The sequence below is a fragment of the Lissotriton helveticus genome, chromosome 5_1, assembly GCF_964261635.1.
Source record: "Lissotriton helveticus chromosome 5_1, aLisHel1.1, whole genome shotgun sequence".
Classification (NCBI taxonomy): domain Eukaryota; kingdom Metazoa; phylum Chordata; class Amphibia; order Caudata; family Salamandridae; genus Lissotriton; species Lissotriton helveticus.
Window position 1 is genome coordinate 1,396,205,464 of NC_136065.1, and position 13,430 is coordinate 1,396,218,893.

Genomic DNA, 13,430 nt, shown 5'->3' on the forward strand with positions numbered 1-13,430 from the left:
TCCCCCTCCCCTAGTGGTTACTTCCGGGTTGCGGGTGACGCACATCCGGAGTGGTGGGGGGCGGAGACCTCGGGCCTATGTAAGGTCAATCTCCCTGGACCGAGGTCTCTGTTCCCGTCGCCACTACCGGACTGTGTGTGCCCCGCTGTGGACCCTCGTGCTCCAGGACCATTCCTCATTTTAAACTCATCCCGCATCTCCCGTTGGATTGTCGAGGGAGAGCGGGCGCCGGCAGAGAGGAGCCTGTGAGCGGCAGGCGTCGGGGGTTTGGATTAAAAACCTCATTTCCCGTCTGCCTTTCGAGGGGTGCAGCGGTCAGCGGGTGTCGGAGTCGGGCGCTGAGCATCGGAAAGGGGACCGTACACGTGGCCAGGTAAGGAGTCGTGTGCCTCGGGGGGCCCCGTGGGCAGCCGCTGTTCGCGGGAAGGGAGGGGTGTGTTCGCGCATTTGTTGACTTGTTGCTCCTCGCGGGGTAGCGGCTGCACACGGGGCTTCACGCGGGGTGCGGGCTCCTGTCGGGCGGTGTGGGCGGTTGCTCTGGGGCCGGGTGCAGGGAGCGGGGGCTTGAGGCTGCAGGCGCGTAGGTCACTGGTTAGCGCGTAGCATAGGGGCGAAGAGCAGCCAAGGAAGCAGACTTCGAGCGCAGAATAGCCCGTAGGCAGAGGCGAGATGGCGCCCAAGAAGGGAGGGCAGAAGAGGAAAGACTCCGATCCGGAGTTAGCCCAAATAATGAAGTTGTTATTGCGCAATCTGAGCAAGGACGCCCCAGACAGTGAGACAGGGAGCGAGGATGAGCAGCCGGAGCCTGTAGCAGAGAGGCCACGAAGGGAAGGGGTAGCGCCTAGAGCGGCATTCCCTCCACTGAGGAAGAAGGACAAAACATTACCTAAGGATAAGAGAGCGAGGAAGGGCAAGAAGCGGAGTCATACGCCTATATTAGAGGAGTTGGACGTGGGATCAGTAGGTCCCGTCCACCCCCCCCCCCCTCCTCTGGTACCCGAGGTAGTAGTAACCCCGCCCCAGTAACAGGGGTGCCGCAGGCCGTAGTTCATCCCGATCCAGTGGGGGCACTGTTGTCCGAGATCAGGGAGACATTACACACTCTAGCCCCAGGTGTGAGTGCTCCGGTCCCACCCCCGCCTCAGCCGGGTGCCGCAGGGACAGGAGGGCAGGACCCCTTAGAAAATTTGCTGGCATCAGTATCCACCCTGGTAGGACAACTATCGTCCTCAAATAGGGGGGGGGTGCAAGAGAGCGCAGGGGCGACAGCGCCATGGGCCCCGCAGCAGGCGGTAGAGCAGGGGGCGCTGCAGACCATTCAGAGACAGCTTGCGCAGGTGATAGAGCTGCGCAAGGCGGCACCAGGTGGAGCAGGCGGTTCCCATCCTCAGGCAGCCGAGCTGGCAGCGGGACCTTTAGGAGGTAAGCCAGGTGTTGGTATTGGGGGGGCCACCGAAGGTGTGGGACCCCTGGGAGGGATGCAGGGGAATGTGCTGTCGCAATCAGGAATGTTGGCCACTCATGTGACCCCAGAAATGCGGGAAAAAATATGGAAAGGCGCCTACATTGACATATTTTCCCTGATTAGGCCCAATAGGAGAGATATGGATCTCAGGGAGAGAGAAGGCAAGGAGGGGTCATTTAAGGAGAGGAGGCCTCGGGTGGAGGAGACACTGACCAACTGGCTTTTTGGTTTCCATGTTTTTGTATCGGTGCTTTTAGAGTAAAGGCCGGATTTAGCTATCCCACTGGTGTTTTACATGAATAAGATTGTGAAGGCGCATGCGACGCAAGGGGGCTTAGTATGGTTGAACTACGACAGGGATTTCCGATGGGCCAAGGAACAAAACCCAGGCATTGGATGGGATCAGGTGGAGGTGAATGCTTGGCTGGAGAGTGCTAGCAGCAGGGAACAGCCTGCCAGGCAGCCCTTTCGGACATCCCAGGGGGGCCCAGGGGAGAAGAGGGGGGCTTGCTGGCTCTTCAATAGTAAAACGTGCACGTGGCCGCCCGGGCAGTGCAAGTTTAAACACGCATGCTCCTACTGCGGTCACTCCTCCCACCCTGAGTCCAGGTGCAATAAGAAAGCAAAGGAGCGGGGAGGGGGGGCAGCCCCAATAGACGTTAAACCCCCGCAGGCATAACCTGCCTACCCCGATAGATATTGGACGTCTGATTTATTGGTTAGACCGGTTCCCCGATAGGGGGGCGGCCACGGTTTTGTATGAAGGTTTTTCAGTAGCGTTCCGGATTCCCGCGTTACATGTCCCTCCCGTTAGCCAGTGCAACAATCTGTTGTCAGCTAGGATTCTCTCATCGGTGGTAGTTACGAAGGTTGAAAAAGAGCGCGCCCTGGGGCGGGTAGCTGGACCTTTCCCCGCCCCCCCCCCCCCTTGGATAACTATGTGTGCTCTCCGCTAGGGGTGGTCCCAAAAAAGGAGCCAGGGCAATACCGGATGATCCACAACCTCTCCGCCCCCAGGGGCTCGTCCGTGAATGACTCCATTGACCCGGCACTGTGCACTGTAACTTACTCTTCTTTTGATTCCGCTGTGCTGAAAGGCAGGGAGCTGGGGCGAGGGGCCTTGTTGGCAAAAACAGACATAGAATCGGCCTTTCGCCTGTTGCCAGTGCACCCGGACGATTACCATTTGTTAGGTTTTCAGGTGCATCAGCAGTTTTACTATGACAAATGTATGCCTATGGGATGCGCTGTATCTTGTAAATACTTTGAGACCTTCAGTTCCATGCTACAGTGGGTCTTTTCATACAGGTCAGGGTGCACGGATGTGATTCACTACTTGGATGATTTCATGGTGATGGGCCCGGCAGAGTCCGGCAAGTGCGCGCAAGCGCTTAGCGAACTGGTAAACATGTTTCAGGAATTTGGGGTCCCCTTGGCACCCGGCAAGACGATGGGCCCTGAGACATGTATGTCCTTCCTGGGGATTGAAATTGATACAGTGGCCGGGGAATGCAGGTTACCTATGGACAAGGTGGTGGCTTTCTCTAGTGCGATTGAGGCGGCCTTAGCAGGCCCAAAGGTGTCCCTACACCAGCGCCAAGTCCTGGTGGGGCAGTTGAATTTCGCACTACGCATCATCCCGATGGGGCGCCCTTTCTCCAGGTCTATTGCCCGCGCTATGGTGGGTCTCACCCAAAAGCACCACAGGGTGCGGTTGAGGGCGAGTGTGAAGGAGGACTTAAAAATTTGGCGTAGTTTTCTTACAGACTTCAATGGGCGGGTGGTGTGGCCCGCCCCCCCGGTGACCAGTGCGGAGCTTGGCCTTTTTACTGACTCTGCGGGCAGCATTGGCTTTGGCGCCATTTTGGGTGCCGCTTGGTGTGGGGCAGTTTGGCCCCCTGCCTGGCACGAGAGGGGCTTGACAAGAAACATAGCCTTCCTGGAACTCTTCCCCATTTGGGTGGCGGTGACTATCTGGGCTGAGCACTTCAGGGATAGGGCCGTGACCTTCTGGTCGGACAACATGGCGGTTGTTCAGGTCATCAATAGGCAGGGAGCTACGTGCCCGCATGTGCTGCGCCTGCTAAAGTTGTTAGTTCTGGCATGTTTAAAACTAAATCTAACCTTCAGGGCGGCTCATATACCAGGCATTGATAACCATGCAGCTGATGCTTTGTCTCGTTCCAAGTTGCAGGATTTCCGGAGGTTCCACCCGCAAGCAGAGGAGCGAATGACTGTATTCCCTATGTCACTGTGGATAATTGGAGCCCCGCTTTAGCGGGGCTGGTAGGTGCCTCCCTGAGTGACCGCACAAGGCAGACATATCAAAAGCATTTCAATGCATACAGGTGTTTCTGCAAGCAGACAGGCTTTCCAAACCTATTTTCCACAGAAGCGATACATAGTTTCCTCCAAGGGTTACGGGATCCGGGCAGAGCTGTGGCCTACGCAAGGGCAAACCTGTCGGCGATCGCCTTCTTTGCCAAAGTAGCGGGTGAGCGTGACCCGGGGGCTTCCTTCCTCATCAGAAAGGCGCTGACAGGGTGGGCCAGACTGGAGGGACCTAGGCGGGACTGTCGTAGGCCTCTGGATCTCCCGACCTTGTCTGACATTCTGGGGGTCTTATCATCGGTTTGTGATTCACCGTTTGAAGGGGTATTGCTGGGAGCAGCTTTCTGCTTAGCCTTCTATGGGGCCTTCCACCTGGGTGAATTAGTTGGGTCTTCCAGATCAGACCAAGGGGGGGCTTGCAGTTCCGGGACCTGGTTCTTTCTCCGGGTGGGTTGGTGGTACTGTTAAGGCGTTCCAAAACGGATCAGGGGGGGAAGGGTGCCCACATCCACCTTCGGCCCGCCCCCGGGGTGGCAGCCTGCCCGGTAGCCCGAATGCATGCCTACCTGGCTCTTCGCCCGGCTGGGGGGGCCCGGCCCTGTTCATTCACGAGAATGGCCTCTGTTTGTCACAGTATCAATTCAAAGCGGTGTTCAGGCTAGCCCTAGGGGTCCTGGGTCTGGGTTCTGCCGGGTTTTCCTCTCATTCCTTCAGAATTGGCGCGGCTACTTTGGCGGCGGGGGCGGGCCTCTCTCCCGATGCAGTCAGGGGTGTTGGCCGCTGGGCATCGGGCTGCTACAAAAGATATGTGAGGCCGGATTTGTTATGACCAGACGTTGCCGTCTCATTGTGGTTTATGTCTAACGGTGTCCTCTTTCTCCTTCTGATTAGTATGCCCGAGTCGGTGGTCTGGGTTCTGGGGCACTCCTTCGTACGCCGGGCAGCGGTGCGCTTGCAGCAACGACAGGTGGTGAAGCCAGCAGACTTGGGCGAGGTGGAATTCGTGTGGCAGGGCATCGGCGGGATGCGGATACGACACTTAAGGCAGATGGTCGAGGAACTCAGGGCACAAAGGCGGCACAAGTCTCCAAACTGGATTGTGATACATGTGGGAGGAAATTACATGGTAGACAGAGGACGCTTGGCCGTCAAGGAGGCCTTACTGGCAGAATTTGCCTGGCTGGGGCACACGTTCCCGGCAGCAACGATTGTCTGGTCGGGCATGCTCTCACGAAGAACTTGGGGCCCGGGAGTCCGGGTTAGATCTTTGAACGTTTCAGTAAGAAGATTGAATGGTGAATTGGCAAGGTTGTGCTCAGCGAAGGGCCGCTTGCGCTACATTCAACACCGGTTGATCTCTGGGGAAGCAATGTACCACCATGATGGGGTACACCTGTCGGACTTAGGTACGGACACTTTCATAAAAGAACTTTGGTCATTTATTGCGAACGCAGGTGGGGAGGGTGTCAGACCTGAGGGCCTTGGCCACCCTTGTGGAGGAAAAGAGACCTGCGAGCAATAAACAGTGTTTGATGGGAGGCCGCCGGGCGGACTCCATAGGCCAGCTCTGAGGGGGGATATGGTAAGCTCTCCGCGGGGAGGAAGTCACCACCGGCTGGGGAGGCTAGGGCATCAGATTTCGAGCCTCCTGGGCGTCCCAGGGCAGCCGGGTGGTAGAGGGGTGGGCCCTGGTAAGGACGGACAAGGAACAAGGGTGCGGGCCTACCACTCGAGGGGGCAGGTGCACGGCACCTGGCGTAGGATACCCCGGCGCGAGACGCGAGCCAGATGGAGCTCCTCCCTTAGCGCTGGGGGAACAGGAAAAGTACATGAGTGTTTGGAAAATGTATTTATGATTATCAATATGCATAGTGTATGCTTGTCATGTTTATTCAAAAATGTTAAGAATTAAACATGGCCTTTTTTACCCCACGAAATCTCCTGATTATTACGAATATGATTGTGGGGTCTGCATGTTGGTATCATGTGGTGGGCGGGGGCAGATCTGGAGGGTACGGGTCCTATGCCCAAGCGACGAAGATCACGAGGCGCGCCCTTAGGGCGCGTCCCCTCCGGACCCCGCCCCTGGTTGTTGCAGGTGAGCGGCCGGGCGGCCAATAGGCAGACGGCCGCCCCTCTCCCCCTCCCCTAGTGGTTACTTCCGGGTTGCGGGTGACGCACATCCGGAGTGGTGGGGGGCGGAGACCTCGGGCCTATGTAAGGTCAATCTCCCTGGACCGAGGTCTCTGTTCCCGTCGCCACTACCGGACTGTGTGTGCCCCGCTGTGGACCCTCGTGCTCCAGGACCATTCCTCATTTTAAACTCCCACCCACCCGTCCCTGAGAATAGTGGCTTGAGGGGCGTTGTTGCGGAAAAGAGACCTGCGAGCAATAAACAGTGTTTGATGGGAGGCCGCCGGGTGGACTCCATAGGCCAGCTCTGAGGGGGGATATGGTAAGCTCTCCGCGGGGAGGAAGTCACCACCGGCTGGGGAGGCTAGGGCGTCAGATTTCGAGCCTCCTGGGCGTCCCAGGGCAGCCGGGTGGTAGAGGGGTGGGCCCTGGTAAGGACGGACAAGGAACAAGGGTGCGGGCCTACCACTCGAGGGGGCAGGTGCACGGCACCTGGCGTAGGATACCCCGGCGCAAGACGCGAGCCAGATGGAGCTCCTCCCTTAGGGCTGGGGGAACAGGAAAAGTACATGAGTGTTTGGAAAATGTATTTATGATTATCAATATGCATAGTGTATGCTTGTCATGTTTATTCAAAAATGTTAAGAATTAAACAAGGCCTTTTTTACCCCACGAAATCTCCTGATTATTACGAATATGATTGTGGGGTCTCCATGTTGGTATCATGTGGTGGGCGGGGGCAGATCTGGAGGGTACGGGTCCTATTGGTGCTATCCGGCACATGACCATCTAGTATACGGTCTTCAAGGGGGGAAGATTCCGGGATGTTGCTACCCACGGGAAAGACCGAGCTCAGCGCGTGGTGGACCTGGGCGTAGCGGAAGAATTCCCTATCACTTAGGTTATATTCTGTCTGCAGTTCTGCAAAAGTCTTTATCCGCCCCTTAACCCAGAGATCACCCACTTTACTGATACCAATCATATCCCATTTCTCAAAGCCTTTCGTACTCCACAGGCAACCCAGCCTCTCAGATGCATAAAGCGGAGTCGAGCGAGTCAGTCGATCTCTCCAGCCCATAGCCGCAATCGCACAATGCCACACTCGTACTGCTATCTTAGTGGGTCCCAAAAGCTGTGAGCGAGGAGATCTAGAATAGAGCGCTTTATTTAATTGCCCCCGGAAGCAGCCATCTATCCATTACAAACGCTGGATTCAACGCCGGGCTATACATCCCATGGTTAATTGCCGCAAGCTGGGAAGCCCAATAATATCGCCTGATATCCGGAAGTGCTATACCGCCGTCATACCAGGGAAGCGTTAACTTTGGAAGAGCGATAAAAGAACGCCCGTCCCATATAAATTGCCTCTGTAAGGTCTCCACCTCTCAGAAGTATCCTGCCGGGATTACGTCAAACGTATTCTGGAGTGCATATAAAAACCGCGGCAAGGACATCATTTTAAAAAGAGCTGCTCGCCCTAAAGAAGATAACGGCAATTTACGCCAACTCACCACGTCTGAGCGGAGACGTTGATGCGGAGGAAGCAGATTGCGTTCGTAGCGGACCGCGGGGTCTAGTGTTATAAAGACACCCAGATATTTGAAACCCATCTGTGTCACCTGGATAGGACATCCAGGTGGCAGGAGGGGGATGCCACAGGAGAGCACGTAGATGTAAGATTTAGTCCAATTGATGACGAGGCCGGAGTTTCTTCCGAACGACTTAAGCACATCAAATAATACATTCAACGATTTTTGAGGCGACGTGAAGTACAGCAAAATATCGTCCGCATAAAGCAATATGCGGTCCTCAAAGTCCGGGGTCCAGTATATGCCCCTCATCGAGGACTCCCACCGTATCCAAGCAGCGAGAGGTTCCAAGGCGAGGTCAAAGAGAAGTGGAGACAGAGGGCAACCCTGCCGCGTATCCCTCCCAAGAACAAAGGGCCCAGAGACCCGGCCGTTTACCACAACCTGTGCCAATGATGTCTCATACAGAAGTTTTACCCCACTAATGAATCCAGAGCCAAAACCAAATTTTGCGAGAGCAGCCCAGGGATACGGCCATTCTATTGCATCAAAGGCTATCGTGGCATCCAAGGAAGCCAAGATGGCCGGCTCACGCAGCGTCGTCGCCCTCGCGAGAACACCATGCAAGCGCGGCAAATTCAATGCTGTGTTGCGATTCGGAATGAAACCAGACTGATCCGGATGGATCAGGTCACTGACTACCGTTATCAGGCAGTTTGCAAGCAGCTTAGCTAGGATCTTAGGTTCAGCGTTAAGGAGCGAGATAGGCCTGTAAGACGCACAGCGGTCCCGTGGCTTCCCCTCCTTATGGATCACCACAATGGTCGCAAGATGCTGATCACGGGGAAGGGAGACAGTTTCTCGCGATGCTAAAAACATATCACGGAGATATGGCGCTAGTGTGTCAGGGCGCAACTTATAAAGTTCGATTGGAAGACCATTAGGGCCCATAGCTTTCCCGGAGCGAAGAGAGCGTATAGCGAGAGCACTTCGTCAACCGTGGGCGCAGCGTCCAATAAGTACCTGTCCGACTCCGATAAACGAGGCAATGCAATGTCCCGTAGTAACAAATGAGAGTCCTCTTCGGGGCTGTTAGAGATCGCGGAATATACGTCTCGAAAACATTCGACAAAGCATTCAACGATGTCAACAGGGTCAGTCAGCCCCGTGCCATCAGGCCTCTCAATCACTGGAATAACACGACTCGCCCTCTCCTTTCTATCCAGCCAAGCAATCAGTTTCCCAGCCTTATCGCCCACATCATACAGTCGTCCCTGTTGCTCCCTACTCATCATCCTAGCTGCATCGGTAACTAAAGTCTTATATTCAAGCTGCTTGAGACTGAGAACATGGAGCGCATCCCGGGTAACAGTCCGCTCTAGAGCACTTTCCAATTCAGCAATTTCAGACTCAAGGCGGACCACTGCCTCATTTCTGCTTTTCTTAGCGTACCCAATTACCGACAGCACCTGCCCCCGAATGACCGTCTTAAATGCTTCCCACGGTGAGACAGGAGAGGACACAGACCTCACATTCTCAGCAAAGTACAGATCTAAAGACTTAATCAATTCAGTACGGGTTTTGGGGTTATGGAGGTACCCACATTCATATTAATCTGAAACCACAATGGGGAGTGGTCCGATATACCTCTAGCCAGATGTCTAACCTCTCCAATTGAAGAGGACTGAGCAGCTGGTATCAGAACATAGTCCAATCTAGAAAGACTACCGTGCGCACCAGAGTGAAAGGTGTACTGTGATTGTCCTGGGTGCATCAATCTCCAACAGTCCACGAGTCCCAGTGCTTCCAAAAACCCACCCAACCAAGACTGTGCTCTTGTGAGGTCCCTGGGGGGGTAACGATCCTCCCTCCCGGAGACGACAGAATTGAAATCACCACCCAGTATCAGGATACCCTTCGGGAGCCCCAAAATTACTCGTCTCAAATCCGCAAAAGTAGTGGTCTGTAAACCAGGGGGGACGTACACCGAGAGCAATGAAATAGTCTTGCCCTCCCACCTACCAGTGAGTGCAACATAAAGCCCCCTAGCATCCAGAGTTATGTCATCAATTTCAAGGGGAAGAGAGTTCCTGACCAAGATACCCACCCCTCTAGAACCAGTGGTGAACCCAGAATATGCAGCGAGACTATATCCCCGCCTGTTCAGAGCGTAGCAAGCGTTTCCAACCAAATGAGTCTCTTGTAGCAATACTACATCGGGGGAGAGGCGTCGCAACATTTGCAAGACTACTCCCCGCTTTATCCGGTCTCCCAACCCATTTACATTCCAGCTTAATATCCTCAGCCCCCTACCCCCCATCCGGACCTACAATGGTCCCCCACCTCATGACGAACACAGCACCCAAGTCCAAAGTTGAAACAGTCAGTTGCCTTGAAAAATAGGGAAAAAAGAAATAGAACACTCCCAACACACTTCCCCCCTCCCCCCAACAACACCCCAGTACAACTCCCCCCACCCTGCACCCCTGCATAGACTCAAAAGCCACCCCAACTTGCAGTGTGCCTGTCGCCCTATCAAAAACAAATCTACACAAAGATACCCAGAGGAGGAAAGAGTCCCTTTCTCCCCCGCCACCTCCGGGTATGTACCTCAAAGCATACGAACACAAAAGTCAGCAAGCCACAGTTGTCCATTGTACTCATTGTCCGGAACTCGGGTTCCATCGCTCATTCTTGTTCCAGCAGGCCCCCTTCAGCTCCACCTGAATGTTCCGTACGGTTGCTCCGGGTAGGCAACGTATCCAGCCAGTCACTCACCCCCTCGGGGCGATCAAAAAAGAGTGTCCGTTCTTCATACTCCATACGCAAACGGGCCGGGAAAAGCATCGCATACTTCAAGTCCATGTCTCTAAGTCGCCTCTTCACCCCCTGAAATCCCATCCTTTGCTTCTGGACGGACTGCGAAAAGTCCGGGTAGAAGTTCAATGCGGTATTTTCAAACTGCGTAGGGCCGTCCATCCGCGATGCCTGCAAAATGGCGTCTCGGTCCCTAAAATGAAAAATCCTGGCGATGATCGGTCGCGGGGGGAACCCCGGCTTCGCCTTTTTTCCCGGCACTCTGTGTGCTCGTTCCACAGCGAAGAATTTACTCAGTCCCTTGGGGTTGAGGTGATTGAGGATGAGGTCTTCGACAAGGAGATCAGTGGTCAGTGTTCCAGAGTTTTCAGGGACCCCAATAATGCGCACGTTATTTCGTCTTGCACGGCCCTCAAAATCCTCCAGTCGACGAGCAAATAAATCGTTGGCAGTTCTCAGATTGCGAATTTCTGTCTGCACGTCGGACATGTCTGTCGTGAGGCTGGAGGTCTTCAGGTCCAGAGATTTGACCTTCTCATTGGTTTTTGCCAAGTCTGTCCTAATTAAATTAACATCAATGGCCACTGTGTCAAGTTTCAGAGCCAGGACCTCGTACTGCTGGCCGATGGATGTCTTGATGCCAGCAATGGCGCCCATGATGTCTTGCAGTGTTAAATCCGCCAACACAGTAGGGTCAGCAGCGGCCTCCTCCCGGACTCTGGTTGTATCACCGGGGGACCCTCTGGGATGAGTGTAACGATCCATAACGTTTGTTTGAGTTGCACCCCCCCGGAAGGTGGTTTTGACTTTCCGCTACTCACCCTCGGGTTTGCCTGTGATGGTGGGCTGCGTGCCCCCGAGGGGCGCCTGAGATCTGGTCCAAATGGCTCCTCAGAATTCACCCACAGAATCACCAGAGACTAAATCAAGCCAATATAGGTCCGCAGCCACACTCCCGTTGTTCCCTGGTCTCTGTGAGAGTCACGGGATCAAATGCGCCCAGAGTTGGATCGGGCGAGGGACAGCGCCAGTGAGCAAAAACGAAACCAAAATCCAACTCCGGGTATAGCCCGGACCCCAGTAGCCGGTGTTGTTGAATTACTACCTGGGCACAGCAGCAACTCAAGGCCCGGGTGTCTCCATGGGGTGGGCCGCAAAATTGTAGGAGGTCGTAGCTTAGGAACCCGAAGTCCGAATCAATTTCCGAAAAGCAGCTATTATATCAGCTGGGCAGCGTCATCAATAACCCGTCGTCGTATTCAGGATATAATTCAGGATAGATGCTGGAGGCGGCGAAGGTCTCGGGAGCCCTGTGCTCACGCGGCCATCTCGGATGCGCACAAAGCTCCTCCCCCCCAATTCTTCAGTCTTAATTCTTTTCTTGATCCTTCTTTAATGTAAGTTACAGTGACTGGTCGAAAGCCCAAATGCCAACATGTGTTTCGCTGCCTCTGTATATTTGTACATACGACTTTTTCAAGGCTCAATAGGCTTCTTCAGTACTTATTAGCATGTGGTGATATTTCCGACCCACACTATCCTCCAGCGTGGCTAAAAGTCTTTATGTACTCGAGGACGCTGGCGTGTGGGGAGCTGCAGACGAGGTAACAATAGAATAAGATGTTGGCTACACAAATTTGGATAAAGAGTGACGACATTGAATACCCCATAGAGACTTTTACCCACGCTGGAGGATTGTGTGGGTCGGAAATATCACGACACAATCCAATTTGCACTTTCATTGGATTAGTTACTGGGGTCTTAATCAATTTGTTTGAAACTCCTACAACTTGCATACTTTCTCAGCGAGAGGGGTATATTGGGAATTTCCACAGTTCAAACAGTGGAATGGGTAGCACCAGTATCTACGAGGAATGTTATTGAATTTCCATCAACCTCGCCATCCACATAAGGACCAGACTGATCTAACTCTAAGGATGCACCAAGTACACACTCCTCCTCCTCCCCCCTCAGGCAACGTCATTGAGATGTATCTGAATCATTTTCTTCCCACTGCATAAAATATTGTGAAGACACCTGCACATTTGAATTCACTTGATCATTTGTATGAAAACCAACATTTGCATTGTATTTCTGTACTTGACAATTCACATTCTTATTTTGCATAGGAGCTTGAGGTATAGGCAAATTCTGTCCTCTACCAGCTGTTATTTGCTGATTCTGTTTATTCATCTGCATCTGATTCATTCCATTTACACCTGTATCACCCCTGTTGACCTGTAAACGTATACACTTGGGCTTCCAATGCCCCAATTTTCCGCATGTATGACAAGGCAATTTCTTCTTCAATTCGGTACAGAGACACAATATCGATACAAAAATATCAACTTGCACGAATATCGAGGTAAAAATATCGTAGGTCAAAAATATAGACAGACAAAATATCGTGGTCAAGAATATCGATTTTAGGTAAGTAATATCGATTTTTAAAATATCGCAGTGTTTAATATTGCTTGCAATATTTTAGTTGTTAAAAATATATTTTTTTTATTAATGTTGAGTATACATTTTACATGTATGTTTTTTTGTATAAGAATTGTTTGTATTTTTATTATATGTGTTAAAATTTTAGTAGTTATAATTTTATTTATTTGAATTTTGTGTTTTTAGTTCCGTAGTGGGTTGTCAGTTTATAGGGGAATAGGGTGGGAAGTAATGTCATTATATAAAATGTATTGATTATTTGTAGTTATTTTTTTTTTACTTGAATTTAGCCTTTTTAGTTCCTTAGTGGGTTGTGGGTTTATAGGGAAATAGGGTGGGAAGTGATTTAAGTATTATAATTATTGAATATTTAGTATTAATTAATATTTGTTTAATTGAGATGTTAAATGTGTAAAGTAATTTATTATGAATTAATTCTTCATGTGTTGTTAATTAATTTAAATTAATTAATTAATTGGCAATTAATTATGGTAGTTGTATAATTAGTTTAAGGTGTCTGTTGTGGTGTTTATAGGTGTAAATGGTGGAAAGTAATTTATTTTTAATTGATGAATTAATAATTAGTTGTTAATTCATTTAAATTAATTAATTAGAAATGAATTATGGTAATTGTGTAATTAATTTTAGGTGTGTGTTGTGGATATTATAGTGTTAAAGCATGTATATTCAATGAATGTTTTTTTTATTAA

At 51.9% G+C, this 13,430-nt stretch overlaps 1 protein-coding gene across 12 annotated transcripts in view; it reads right to left on the bottom strand.

Moving 5' to 3' along the window:
* SYCP1 (synaptonemal complex protein 1) overlaps positions 1–13,430 on the bottom strand; it is a 6,803,167-nt gene that overhangs the window by 4,298,852 nt on the left and 2,490,885 nt on the right. The gene's annotated exons all lie outside the window — the stretch shown is intronic.